Source organism: Anomaloglossus baeobatrachus, chromosome 9 (genome assembly GCF_048569485.1).
Source record: "Anomaloglossus baeobatrachus isolate aAnoBae1 chromosome 9, aAnoBae1.hap1, whole genome shotgun sequence".
Classification (NCBI taxonomy): Eukaryota; Metazoa; Chordata; class Amphibia; order Anura; family Aromobatidae; genus Anomaloglossus; species Anomaloglossus baeobatrachus.
Genome location: NC_134361.1, coordinates 230,071,939 through 230,084,663, shown reverse-complemented (window position 1 = coordinate 230,084,663; position 12,725 = coordinate 230,071,939). Strand labels below are relative to the sequence as shown.

The following is a 12,725-nucleotide window of genomic DNA, read 5'->3' as shown; positions in this document are numbered from 1 at the left end:
GAAACTTAAAGCAATATGTCTCCAAAACAGGAAATGCACAACAAAACAAATGAGGAAAGAATGGGAGGAAACTGGAGTCAATGTCTGTGACAGAACTGTAAGAAGCCACCTAAAGGAAATGGGATTTATATACAGAAAAGCTAAACAATAAAAAGATGACTGCCTGAAGAGAACATGTAAATCTACACAGTCATTGATGATATGGGGCTGAATGTCAGGTAAATGTGTGCCGCCCCTGCAGCGGTCGAACCGCTCGGATCCGGGGTCTGCTGTGGCTCGAGGGTTTCCGGACCCAAGGGCTTACGGTCACTTCAAATGAAAAGGGGATATTTACAGGGGATAAGAGTTTGTGAAGCCGCCCGTGGTTCGCGGTAAGGGGAGTACCGCTGCTGCTGATGGGAGTACCTGGGGGAGATGGAGTGGTGCAGCCAGATTATGTTTCCTCCACGGGTAGGGGAGGCCCCGGGACTCTGGATGGTGGAGTGCAGGGAAGTGCAGTGCAGGTTGGAAGCAGGGGAGGACAGCGTACTAACTCAGGCAGTGTTGGTAGTGATGCGACCGCAAAGCAGACTCTGACAACAAGGTAAACCAAGTCTCTGGGTGCTGCTGCCTCTCTGGTGAAGCTCGTCTGGGAGTCCGCTCCCTTTGATGTTGCTGGTGGTCTTGACCTGCCTCCTTGCACTAATGTTAGATGTTTCCCAGTGACCCCTCTGCTTGAAGCTTTCGGGGTCCCGCTCCCTACACTTAAGTAGGGGAGCTGTGCTCTCATGGTTGACACTTGGGATTTCAGTGGGCCGCATAAGCTGGAAAGCCCTATCCCCCTCGTTGTGTTGGTGCCTTCAATCTCTGAGCTCTTGGGGAAAGTTCATAAAGAGACTATCCTCCACAGGTGAATTATCAGGTTGCATGAAGCTACTCCCTGATCTAGGGTCCAGTACCCCGCTGTGCTTGGTCCCGGTTCAGTTACTAAGTATTCCGGTGCTGACCGTTCCACTAAACTAAGTCTGGCTCCTTTCTCTAATACCCTGCGACTGGGTCTCCGACTCCTCCGGTCCCAGATCACCGTCTGCGACCTAGCCAAAGTCACCCAGGGAGCTCCAACTCCCCCTAGCTCCTCACTCTCTGAAGGCTACCACTGTTCTAAGTCCCTCCCACCAGTCTGCCTGACCCCTAGGCAGGTGGCCCTATTCCAGCTAGACCACCCACTGGCGTGCCTGACAGGGTGTGGGGTGAGGTGACTAGGATTTGCATGCTGATGGAGCAATACCAAAAGTTAGGATCCCAGAACCATGGAGGGTGGGATCTGCACCATAAAATAAACGAGTGCAGTACCCTGTGACACCCTGACTAGTCCAGAGGCGCCACAAATGCACTGTAGAGATGGCTGTCATTACATCTTCAATAAATGCCGAGGTTTTCATTGAAATTTTGGACACTTTTCTTATCCCATCAATTGAAAGGATGTGATCTTGTCATGGACCATTTTCTTCAACTTCCACCAAAGATTTTCCATTGGCTGTTGGTTGGATGTTTGGGGATGATGAAATCATTGATCAAGATGATAATGCTTCCCGCCATAGAGCAAAAACTGTGAAGACATTCATGAAAGAAGACACATAAGGTCAATATCATGGCTGCAAATATCCGGATCTCAAGCCAATGGAAAATCTTTGGTGGAAGTTGAAGAAAATGGTCGATGACAAGATCCGACCTGCAAAGCTGATCTGAAATGACTTTAGTTCTGTGCCGTCTGTGATCCCCTGCATGAACATCCTCCGAGCCAGGGGAGGCCATCATGTTTGCCAGGGCTTGTAGATGTGTTGGGTCCTTTAGAGCAATGGACACTCTCTGTAGTCACTTTTTATAGCCCGGTTTGTTGGGGTTTTTTTTGTTTTTTTCTTAACTCATTACTGATTGGCTGTCATTGGAAGGTAGTTTCGGCAAAGGAAACGTTTGGATCGGGACGCATCAGTGTAGGGGCTCTCCAATCTAGCTCAGGGTGGGATTCTTGATGTAGTGAGAGAAAATAAGGCTAGAAACTTAACCAGTGAAACAAGGGGATCCTCCGCAGCACAGAGTATTTCAGGAAACGAGTTGATGCGGATTCTCCGCAGCACAGAGTACGTCAGGAAACGAGTTGATGCGGATCCTCTGCAGCGCAGAGTATTTCAGGAAACGAGTTGATGCGGATCCTCTGCAGCACAGAGTACTTCAGGAAACGAGTTGATGCGGATCCTCCGCAGCACAGAGTACTTCAGGAAACGAGTTGATGCGGATCCTCTGCAGCGCAGAGTATTTCAGGAAACGAGTTGATGCGGATCCTCGGCAGCACAGAGTACTTTAGGAAACGAGTTGATGCGGATCCTCCGCAGCACAGAGTACTTCAGGAAACGAGTTGATGCGGATCCTCTGCAGCACAGAGTACTTCAGGAAACGATTTGATGCGGATCCTCCGCAGCACAGAGTATTTCAGTAAACGAGTTGATGCGGATCCTCTGCAGCACAGAGTACTTCAGGAAACGAGTTGATGCGGATCCTCTGCAGCACAGAGTACTTCAGGAAACGAGTTGATGCGGATCCTCTGCAGCGCAGAGTATTTCAGGAAACGAGTTGATGCGGATCCTCGGCAGCACAGAGTACTTTAGGAAACGAGTTGATGCGGATCCTCCGCAGCACAGAGTACTTCAGGAAACGAGTTGATGCGGATCCTCTGCAGCACAGAGTACTTCAGGAAACGAGTTGATGCGGATCCTCCGCAGCACAGAGTATTTCAGTAAACGAGTTGATGCGGATCCTCTGCAGCACAGAGTACTTCAGGAAACGAGTTGATGCGGATCCTCTGCAGCACAGAGTACTTCAGGAAACGATTTGATGCGGATCCTCTGCAGCACAGAGTACTTCAGGAAACGAGTTGATGCGGATCCTCGGCAGCACAGAGTACTTCAGGAAACAATTTGATGCGTATCCTCCACAGCACAGAGTATTTCAGGAAACGGGTTTATTAATGTGATTGTGATTATTTTTTTTTCGCCGCTGCTCCTGTGATATTTCGCGCACCCTGTGCTCTATAATATCCCGGTGCTCCGGCTTCTCGGGTTTCCGCCATAAGTGCTCCGGGGTTATTTGCACGCACCTGGCTTGTGTACATTGGCTCAGCCTTTAAGGAAGACGCAGACTTAGAAGCTTCTTGCCCAGATTACTGTTACAGTAGACAAACAAGTCCGTTTACTTGAGAATAATTGTGAAAGACGACAGTAAAAGCCGACAGAAAACACTGAGCCCCATTGTTCTTACCTATCTAGAAGGGGGAAAAAAGGCAAAATGGAATATGATTGAGCTGCAATACCGGACTCAACCTGAGGACAAGGGTGGCGCTGTTTCCGAAAAATAAAATAATAAATGCTTTTTTTGTCTAATCCCCTTTAACTTTCCTTCTGATTTCCTCAGGTGGCCTGAGATGAGCGCACGTCCCATACCTAGAGAAGAGGACAGAGGATCCGTCGGGGTGTACAGTTCGCACGATATCTCAGATTTCTGGCGTGTGCTCTGCTTTGTGTTGGGTGATTTTGCACTTTTTTTGCACCTTAATCATTGGTAACTTGGCTGCTTTGTTACAAAAACAGCGCCACCCCTGTCTGCAGGCTGTGTCTGGTATGGCAGGTCAGCCCCATTAATGTCATGGGCAAGTTTTTGCGTTTAATTGATTTTATACACGAGTTTGATATTCTGATTCTTATATTTATTTTTTCTGTTTTTGTACATTTTTATATTTTAATAAACACATTTTTGTAAAGATTTTTGTCGTTCTCCGTTGATTTGCAGTGAGAATGTTTTTGTATAACGTGAATGGCAAAAAAAATGCTACAATCAGGGACGACCCACTGGACTCCGGGGACAGGGATGACGACCCACTGGACTCCGGGGACAGGGATGACGACCCACTGGACTCCGGGGACAGGGACGACGACCCACTGGGCTCCGGGGACAGGGACGACGACCCACTGGACTCCGGGGACAGGGACGACGACCCACTGGACTCTGGGGACAGGGACGACGACCCACTGGACTCCGGGGACAGGGACGACGACCCACTGGGCTCCGGGGACAGGGACGACGACGACCCACTGGACTCCGGGGACAGGGACGACGACGACCCACTGGACTCCGGGGACAGGGACGACGACGACCCACTGGACTCCGGGGACAGGGACGACGACGACCCACTGGACTCCGGGGACAGGGACGACGACCCACTGGACTCCGGGGACAGGGACGACGACCCGCTGGGCTCCGGGGACAGGGACGACGACCCGCTGGGCTCCGGGGACAGGGACGACGACGACCCACTGGGCTCCGGGGACAGGGACGACGACGACCCACTGGGCTCCGGGGACAGGGATGACGACCCACTAGACTCTGGGGACAGGGACGACGACCCACTGGACTCCGGGGACAGGGATGACGACCCACTGGACTCCGGGGACAGGGACGACGACGACCCACTGGGCTCCGGGGACAGGGACGACGACGACCCACTGGACTCCGGGGACAGGGACGACGACGACCCACTGGACTCCGGGCACAGGGACGACGACGACCCACTGGACTCCGGGGACAGGGACGACGACCCACTGGACTCCGGGGACAGGGACGACGACCCACTGGACTCTGGGGACAGGGACGACGACCCACTGGACTCCGGGGACAGGGACGACGACCCACTGGGCTCCGGGGACAGGGACGACGACGACCCACTGGACTCCGGGGACAGGGACGACGACGACCCACTGGACTCCGGGGACAGGGACGACGACGACCCACTGGACTCCGGGGACAGGGACGACGACGACCCACTGGACTCCGGGGACAGGGACGACGACGACCCACTGGACTCCGGGGACAGGGACGACGACCCACTGGGCTCCGGGGACAGGGACGACGACCCGCTGGGCTCCGGGGACAGGGACGACGACCCGCTGGGCTCCGGGGACAGGGACGACGACCCGCTGGGCTCCGGGGACAGGGACGACGACCCGCTGGGCTCCGGGGACAGGGACGACGACCCGCTGGGCTCCGGGGACAGGGACGACGACCCGCTGGGCTCCGGGGACAGGGACGACGACCCACTGGGCTCCGGGGACAGGGATGACGACTCACTGGGCTCCGGGGACAGGGACGACGACGACCCACTGGGCTCCGGGGACAGGGACGACGACGACCCACTGGGCTCCGGGGACAGGGACGACGACCCACTGGACTCACTGAAGCTTTAGTATTCATATGGGAGAACTTTCAGTTCACAATCTTTATCCTCTGTATATGATAATGTCCTTTCTGTCTTTATTTTGGAATTTTCGGACCCCCTTTTAATGACATCCGCCTCCCCAGAGACCCCGCTCTGCACCTAGAGGATTAGGACAGAGTTTATTGTCTCAGCTGTGACTTCTCTTTTATCTGTCACCAAATTTCCATCCACCGTCCCAGAGGGGCCGAAGTCTTTATGACCCGCACTTTCCCCTAATCCCATCAAACAGGAGCTCCTGAGAGATGTGAGCTCCGCCGCTGCGCGCAGGGCCGACTGTCAGGATTACCTCCACGCCTGAGCCCTCCTTGGCTTTACATTAGAAAATCTCTGATTGATCCCTCTTGATGCTGTCTGGACCCCATAACGAGAACATCCAAAGGCGGAAAAATATAGCAGGTCCTGCAGGGGCCGGACGTATAGTGCCGCATAGTGGTCATTATTGGTACTGCAGCTTAGCGCCTAATAAAGTGAATGTGAGCTGGGCTGCAATGCCTGGGACTTGGCCTCCGAACAACAGGTCTGGTGGGGGGGTTCTCTGTACATGGCGGGTCTGGTGGGGGGTTCCTAGTATACGGCGGGTTTGGTGGGGGGGTTCTCTGTACATGGCGGGTCTGGTGGTAGGTTCCTGGTATACGGCGGGTCTGGTGGGGGGTTCTCTGTACATGGCGGGTCTGGTGGGGGGTTCCTGGTATACGGCGGGTCTGGCGAGTGGTTCTCTGTACATGGCACGTCTGGTGGGGGGGTTCCTGGTACATGGCGGGTCTGGTGGGGGGGTTCTCTGTACATGGCGGGTCTGGTGAGTGGTTCTCTGTACATGGCGGGTCTGGTGGGGGGTTCTCTGTACATGGCGGGTCTGGTGAGTGGTTCTCTGTACATGGCGGGTCTGGTGGGGGGTTCTCTGTACATGGCGGGTCTGGTGGGGGGGTTCTCTGCACATGGCAGGTTTGGTGGGGGGTTCTCTGTACATGGCGGGTCTGGTGAGGGGTTCTCTGTACATGGCGGGTCTGGTGGGGGGGTTCTCTGTACATGGCGGGTCTGGTGAGGGGTTCTCTCTACATGGCGGGTCTGGTGGTGGGTTCCTGGTATACGGCGGGTCTGGTGGGGGGTTCTCTGTACATGGCAGGTCTGGTGGGGGGTTCTCTGTACATGGCGGGTCTGGTGAGGGGTTCTCTGTACATGGCGGGTCTGGTGGGGGGTTCCTGGTACACGGCGGGTTTGGTGGGGCGGTTCTCTGTACATGGCGGGTCTGGTGGGGGGGGTTCCTGGTACACGGCGGGTTTGGTGGGGGGGTTCTCTGTACATGGCGGGTCTGGTGGGGGGGTTCTCTGTACATGGCGGGTCTGGTGGGGGGTTCTCTGTACATGGCGGGTCTGATGAGGGGTTCTCTGTACATGGCAGGTCTGGTGGGGGGTTCTCTGTACAAGGCGGGTCTGGTGGGGGGTTCTCTGTACATGGCGGGTCTGGTGGTGGGTTCTCTGTACATGGCAGGTCTGGTGGGGGGGTTCTCTGTACATGGCGGGTCTGGTGGGGGGTTCTCTGTACATGGCGGGTCTGGTGGTGGGTTCTCTGTACATGGCGGGTCTGGTGGTGGGTTCCTGGTATACGGCGGGTCTGGTGGGGGGTTCTCTGTACATGGCGGGTCTCGTTGGTGGGTTCTCTGTACATGGCGGGTCTGGTGGTGGGTTCCTGGTATACGGCGGGTCTGGTGGGGGGTTCTCTGTACATGGCGGGTCTGGTGGGGGGTTCTCTGTACAAGGTGGGTCTGGTGGGGGGTTCTCTGTACATGGCGGGTCTGGTGGGGGGGTTCTCTGTACATGGCGGGTCTGGTGAGGGGTTCTCTGTACATGGTGGGGCTGGTGGGGGGTTCTCTGTACATGGCGGGTCTGGTGGTGGGTTCTCTGTACATGGCGGGTCTGGTGGGGGGTTCTCTGTACATGGCGGGTCTGGTGGGGGGTTCTCTGTACATGGCGGGTCTGGTGGGGGGTTCTCTGTACATGGCGGGTCTGGTGGGGGGGTTCTCTGTACATGGCGGGTCTAGTGGGGGGGTTCTCTGTACATGGCAGGTCTGGTGGTGGGTTCTCTGTACATGGCGGGTCTAGTGGGGGGTTCTCTGTACATGGCGGGTCTGGTGAGGGGTTCTCTGTACATGGCAGGTCTGGTGGGGGGTTCTCTGTACATGGCAGGTCTGGTGGGGGGTTCTCTGTACATGGCAGGTCTGGTGGGGGGTTCTCTGTACATGGCGGGTCTGGTGGGAGGTTCTCTGTACATGGCGGGTCTGGTGGGGGGTTCTCTGTACATGGCAGGTCTGGTGGGGGGTTCTCTGTACATGGCAGGTCTGGTGGGGGGGTTCTCTGTACATGGCGGGTCTGGTGGGAGGTTCTCTGTACATGGCGGGTCTGGTGGGGGGGGTTTCTCTGTACATGGCGGGTCTGGTGGTGGGTTCCTGGTATACGGCGGGTCTGGTGGGGGGTTCTCTGTACATGGCGGGTCTAGTGGGAGGTTCTCTGTACATGGCAGGTCTAGTGGGGGGTTCTCTGTACAAGGCGGGTCTGGTGGGGGGTTCTCTGTACAAGGCGGGTCTGGTGGGGGGTTCTCTGTACATGGCGGGTCTGGTGGGGGGTTCTCTGTACATGGCGGGTATGGTGGTGGGTTCTCTGTACATGGCGGGTCTGGTGGGGGGGTTCTCTGTACATGGCGGGTCTGGTGGTGGGTTCTCTGTACATGGCGGGTCTGGTGGTGGGTTCTCTGTACATGGCAGGTCTGGTGGGTTCTCTGTACATGGCGGGTCTGGTGGGGGGTTCTCTGTACAAGGCGGGTCTGGTGGGGGGTTCTCTGTACATGGCGGGTCTGGTGGGGGGTTCTCTGTACATGGCGGGTCTGGTGGTGGGTTCTCTGTACACGGCGGGTCTGGTGGGGGGGTTCTCTGTACATGGCAGGTCTGGTGGGGGGTTCTCTGTACATGGAAGGTCTAGTGGGAGGTTCTCTGTACATGGCAGGTCTGTTGGGGGGTTCTCTGTACATGGCGGGTCTGGTGGGGGGGTTCTCTACATGGCGGGTCTGGTGGGGGGGTTTCTCTGTACACGGCGGGTCTGGTGGGGAGTTCCTGGTACACGGCGGGTCTGGTGGGGGGTTCCTGGTACACGGCGGGTCTGGTGGAGGGGTTCTCTGTACATGGCGGGTCTGGTGGGGGGGTTCTCTGTACATGGCGGGTCTGGTGGGGGGTTCTCTGTACATGGCAGGTCTGGTGGGGGGTTCTCTGTACATGGCAGGTCTGGTGGGGGGGGTTCTCTGTACATGGCGGGTCTGGTGGGGGGTTCTCTGTACATGGCGGGTCTGGTGGGGGGTTTCTCTGTACACGGCGGGTCTGGTGGGGAGTTCCTGGTACACGGCTGGTCTGGTGGGGGGGTTTCTGTACATGGCGGGTCTGGTGGGGGGTTCCTGGTACATGGCGGGTCTGGTGGGGGGTTCTCTGTACATGGCGGGTCTGGTGGGGGGGTTCTCTGTACATGGCGGGGTCTGGTGGGGGGTTCTCTGTACATGGCGGGTCTGGTGGGGGGGTTCTCTGTACATGGCGGGTCTGGTGGGGGGGTTCTCTGTACATGGCGGGTCTGGTGGGGGGGTTCTCTGTACATGGCGGGTCTGGTGGGGGGTTCTCTGTACATGGCGGGTCTGGTGGGGGGGTTCTCTGTACATGGCGGGTCTGGTGAGGGTTCTCTGTACATGGCGGGTCTGGTGGGGGATTCTCTGTACATGGCGGGTCTGGTGAGGGGTTCTCTGTACATGGCGGGTCTGGTGGGGGGTTCTCTGTACATGGCGGGTCTGGTGGGGGGTTCTCTGTACATGGCGGGTCTGGTGGGGGGTTCTCTGTACATGGCGGGTCTGGTGGTGGGTTCTCTGTACATGGCGGGTCTGGTGGGGGGGTTCTCTGTACATGGCGGGTCTGGTGGTGGGTTCTCTGTACATGGCGGGTCTGGTGGGGGGTTCTCTGTACATGACGGGTCTGGTGGAGGGTTCTCTGTACATGGCGGGTCTGGTGGAGGGTTCTCTGTACATGGCGGGTCTGGTGGGGGGTTCTCTGTACATGGCGGGTCTGGTGGGGGGTTCTCTGTACATTGCAGGTCTGGTGGGGGGTTCTCTGTACATGGCGGGTCTGGTGGGGGGTTCTCTGTACATGGCGGGTCTGGTGAGGGGTTCTCTGTACATGGCGGGTCTGGTGGGGGGTTCTCTGTACATGGCGGGTCTGGTGGGGGGTTCTCTGTACACGGCGGGTCTGGTGGGGGGGTTCTCTGTACATTGCAGGTCTGGTGGGGGGTTCTCTGTACATGGCGGGTCTGGTGGGGGGTTCTCTGTACATGGCGGGTCTGGTGGGGGGTTCTCTGTACATGGCGGGTCTGGTGGGGGGTTCTCTGTACATGGCGGGTCTGGTGGGGGGTTCTCTGTACATGGCGGGTCTGGTGGGGGGGGTTCTCTGTACATGGCGGGTCTTTTGGGGGGTTCTCTGTACATGGCGGGTCTGGTGAGGGGTTCTCTGTACATGGCGGGTCTGGTGAGGGGTTCTCTGTACATGACGGGTCTGGTGGAGGGTTCTCTGTACATGGCGGGTCTGGTGGGGGGTTCTCTGTACATGGCGGGTCTGGTGGGGGGTTCTCTGTACATGGCGGGTCTGGTGGGGGGTTCTCTGTACATGGCTGGTCTGGTGGGGGGTTCTCTGTACATGGCGGGTCTGGTGGGGGGTTCTCTGTACATGGCGGGTCTTTTGGGGGGTTCTCTGTACATGGCGGGTCTGGTGAGGGGGTTCTCTGTACATGGCGGGTCTGGTGAGGGGTTCTCTGTACATGGCGGGTTTAGTGGGGGGTTCTCTGTACATGGCGGGTCTGGTGAGGGGTTCTCTGTACATGGCGGGTCTGGTGAGGGGTTCTCTGTACATGGCGGGTCTGGTGGGGGGGTTCTCTGTACATGGCGGGTCTGGTGGGAGGTTCTCTGTACATGGCGGGTCTGGTGAGGGGTTCTCTGTACATGGCGGGTCTGGTGAGGGGGTTCTCTGTACATGGCGGGTCTGGTGGGGGGTTCTCTGTACATTGCGGGTCTGGTGGGGTGTTCCCAGTACATGGTGGGGCTGGTGGGGGGGTTCCTAGTATGCGGTGAGTATGGTGAGGGGGGGGTTCCTGGTAGGTGCAGGTCTGGGGGGGGGGTTCCCGGTAGGTGGCAGGTCTGGGGGGGGTGTCCTGGTAGGCAGTGGGTCTGGTGGTGAGTTTTCAGTACACAGCAGGTCTGGTGGGGGGGTCCCAGTGAGTGGTGCTTCTAGTGGGGGTGCCACTGGGCTACTGAGGTAGCGGGTCTGGCGGGGTGTTCCCATTGGCGGCGGGTCTGGTGGGGAGAGTTCCCCAGTAGGCGGCGGCTCTTCTGGGGGGGTTCCCAGTAGGTGGGGGGGTTGCGGTAGGTGGCAGGTCTGGGGGGGGGGTCCCGCTAGGCGGCGGGTCTGGCGGGGGGGTTCCCGGTAGGTGGCAGGCCTGGGGGGGTTTCCGCTAGGCGGCGGGTCTGGCGGGGGGGGGTTCCCGGTAGGTGGGAGGGGGTCCCGGTAAGTGGCGGGTCGGGGAGGGGGTCCCGGTAAGTGGCGGGTCGGGGAGGGGGTCCCGGTAAGTGGCGGGTGTGGGGGGGCTGCAGTAGTTATCAGCAGTCATACCGGGTAGGATGGGGTCAGGGTCACCCGCGGAACATTAACACATAATAATAATAATAATCTTTATTTCTATAGCGCCAACATATTCCGTAGCGCTTTACAATTCAGGAGGATCATATGCGGGGAATTTAGGATTTGTCTGGTCCAATCCCCAACTGGAGCACAGAATGCTGGAAATGTGGCGTGTGAGGTGCAGGTGTCGGCCCCGTCCGGGATCTATGGCGCCGGCACTCGCCCTGCACTCCGGCCTCTGATAATCCGGCACTCGCCCTGCACCCCGGCCTCTGATAATCCGGCACTCGCCCTGCACTCCGGCCTCTGATAATCCGGCACTCGCCCTGCACTCCGGCCTCTGATAATCCGGCACTCGCCCTGCACCCCGGCCTCTGATAATCCGGCACTCGCCCCGCACTCCGGCCTCTGATAATCCGGCACTCGCCCTGCACTCCGGCCTCTGATTATCCGGCACTCGCCCTGCACTCCGGCCTCTGATAATCCGGCACTCGCCCTGCACCCCGGCCTCTGATAATCCGGCACTCGCCCTGCACCCCGGCCTCTGATAATCCGGCACTCGCCCTGCACCCCGGCCTCTGATAATCCGGCACTCGCCCTGCACTCCGGCCTCTGATAATCCGGCACTCGCCCTGCACTGCGGCCTCTGATAATCCGGCACTCGCCCTGCACTGCGGCCTCTGATAATCCGGCACTCGCCCTGCACTCCGGCCTCTGATAATCCGGCACTCGCCCCGCACTCCGGCCTCTGATAATCCGGCACTCGCCCCGCACTCCGGCCTCTGATAATCCGGCACTCGCCCCGCACTCCGGCCTCTGATAATCCGGCACTCGCCCCGCACTCCGGCCTCTGATAATCCGGCACTCGCCCCGCACTCCGGCCTCTGATAATCCGGCACTCGCCCTGCACTCCGGCCTCTGATAATCCGGCACTCGCCCCGCACTCCGGCCTCTGATAATCCGGCACTCGCCCCGCACTCCGGCCTCTGATAATCCGTCACTCGCCCCGCACTCCGGCCTCTGATAATCCGTCACTCGCCCTGCACTCCGCCTCTGATAATCCGGCACTCGCCCTGCACTCCGGCCTCTGATAATCCGGCACTCGCCCTGCACTCCGGCCTCTGATATCCGGCACTCGCCCCGCACTCCGGCCTCTGATAATCCGGCACTCGCCCTGCACTCCGGCCTCTGATAATCCGGCACTCGCCCTGCACTCCGGCCTCTGATAATCCGGCACTCGCCCTGCACTCCGGCCTCTGATAATCCGGCACTCGCCCTGCACTCCGGCCTCTGATAATCCGGCACTCGCCCTGCACTCCGGCCTCTGATAATCCGGCACTCGCCCTGCACTCCGGCCTCTGATAATCCGGCACTCGCCCTGCACTCCGGCCTCTGATAATCCGGCACTCGCCCTGCACTCCGGCCTCTGATAATCCGGCACTCGGTATTTCTGCTCTAAAGACCACGTGGACTGTAAACTGCCTGATGTAAACTGGGAAGAGCAGGGCGTGGTCTGCTGATGGGGGAGTCTCCGCCCCCAGGAAGGTGTCCCCACCATATTGATAGCTGAGTACGTGCGGGGCGTGGTCAGCAGGAGGACGAGACTCCGCCTTTGCTTCGGATGAGGACGTGACTGGGCGTGGACCGGCGCTAGTGCTCTCCGCCTCCCGGGCCCTTTCCCCGCCCCTTCCATGGGTTTCCAGTGTATGACGTCACGGGGTGAGAGGT

At 58.5% G+C, this 12,725-nt stretch overlaps 1 protein-coding gene across 1 annotated transcript in view; it reads left to right on the top strand.

Moving 5' to 3' along the window:
* LOC142250805 (uncharacterized) overlaps positions 1-3,774 on the top strand; it is a 24,067-nt gene extending 20,293 nt beyond the window's left edge. Inside the window, exon 7 of the mRNA XM_075323028.1 lies at positions 3,448-3,774. The gene's annotated coding sequence lies outside the window, so the exon portion shown is untranslated. The remainder of the gene's footprint in view (positions 1-3,447) is intronic.
* The last annotated feature ends 8,951 nt before the right edge of the window (positions 3,775-12,725 follow it).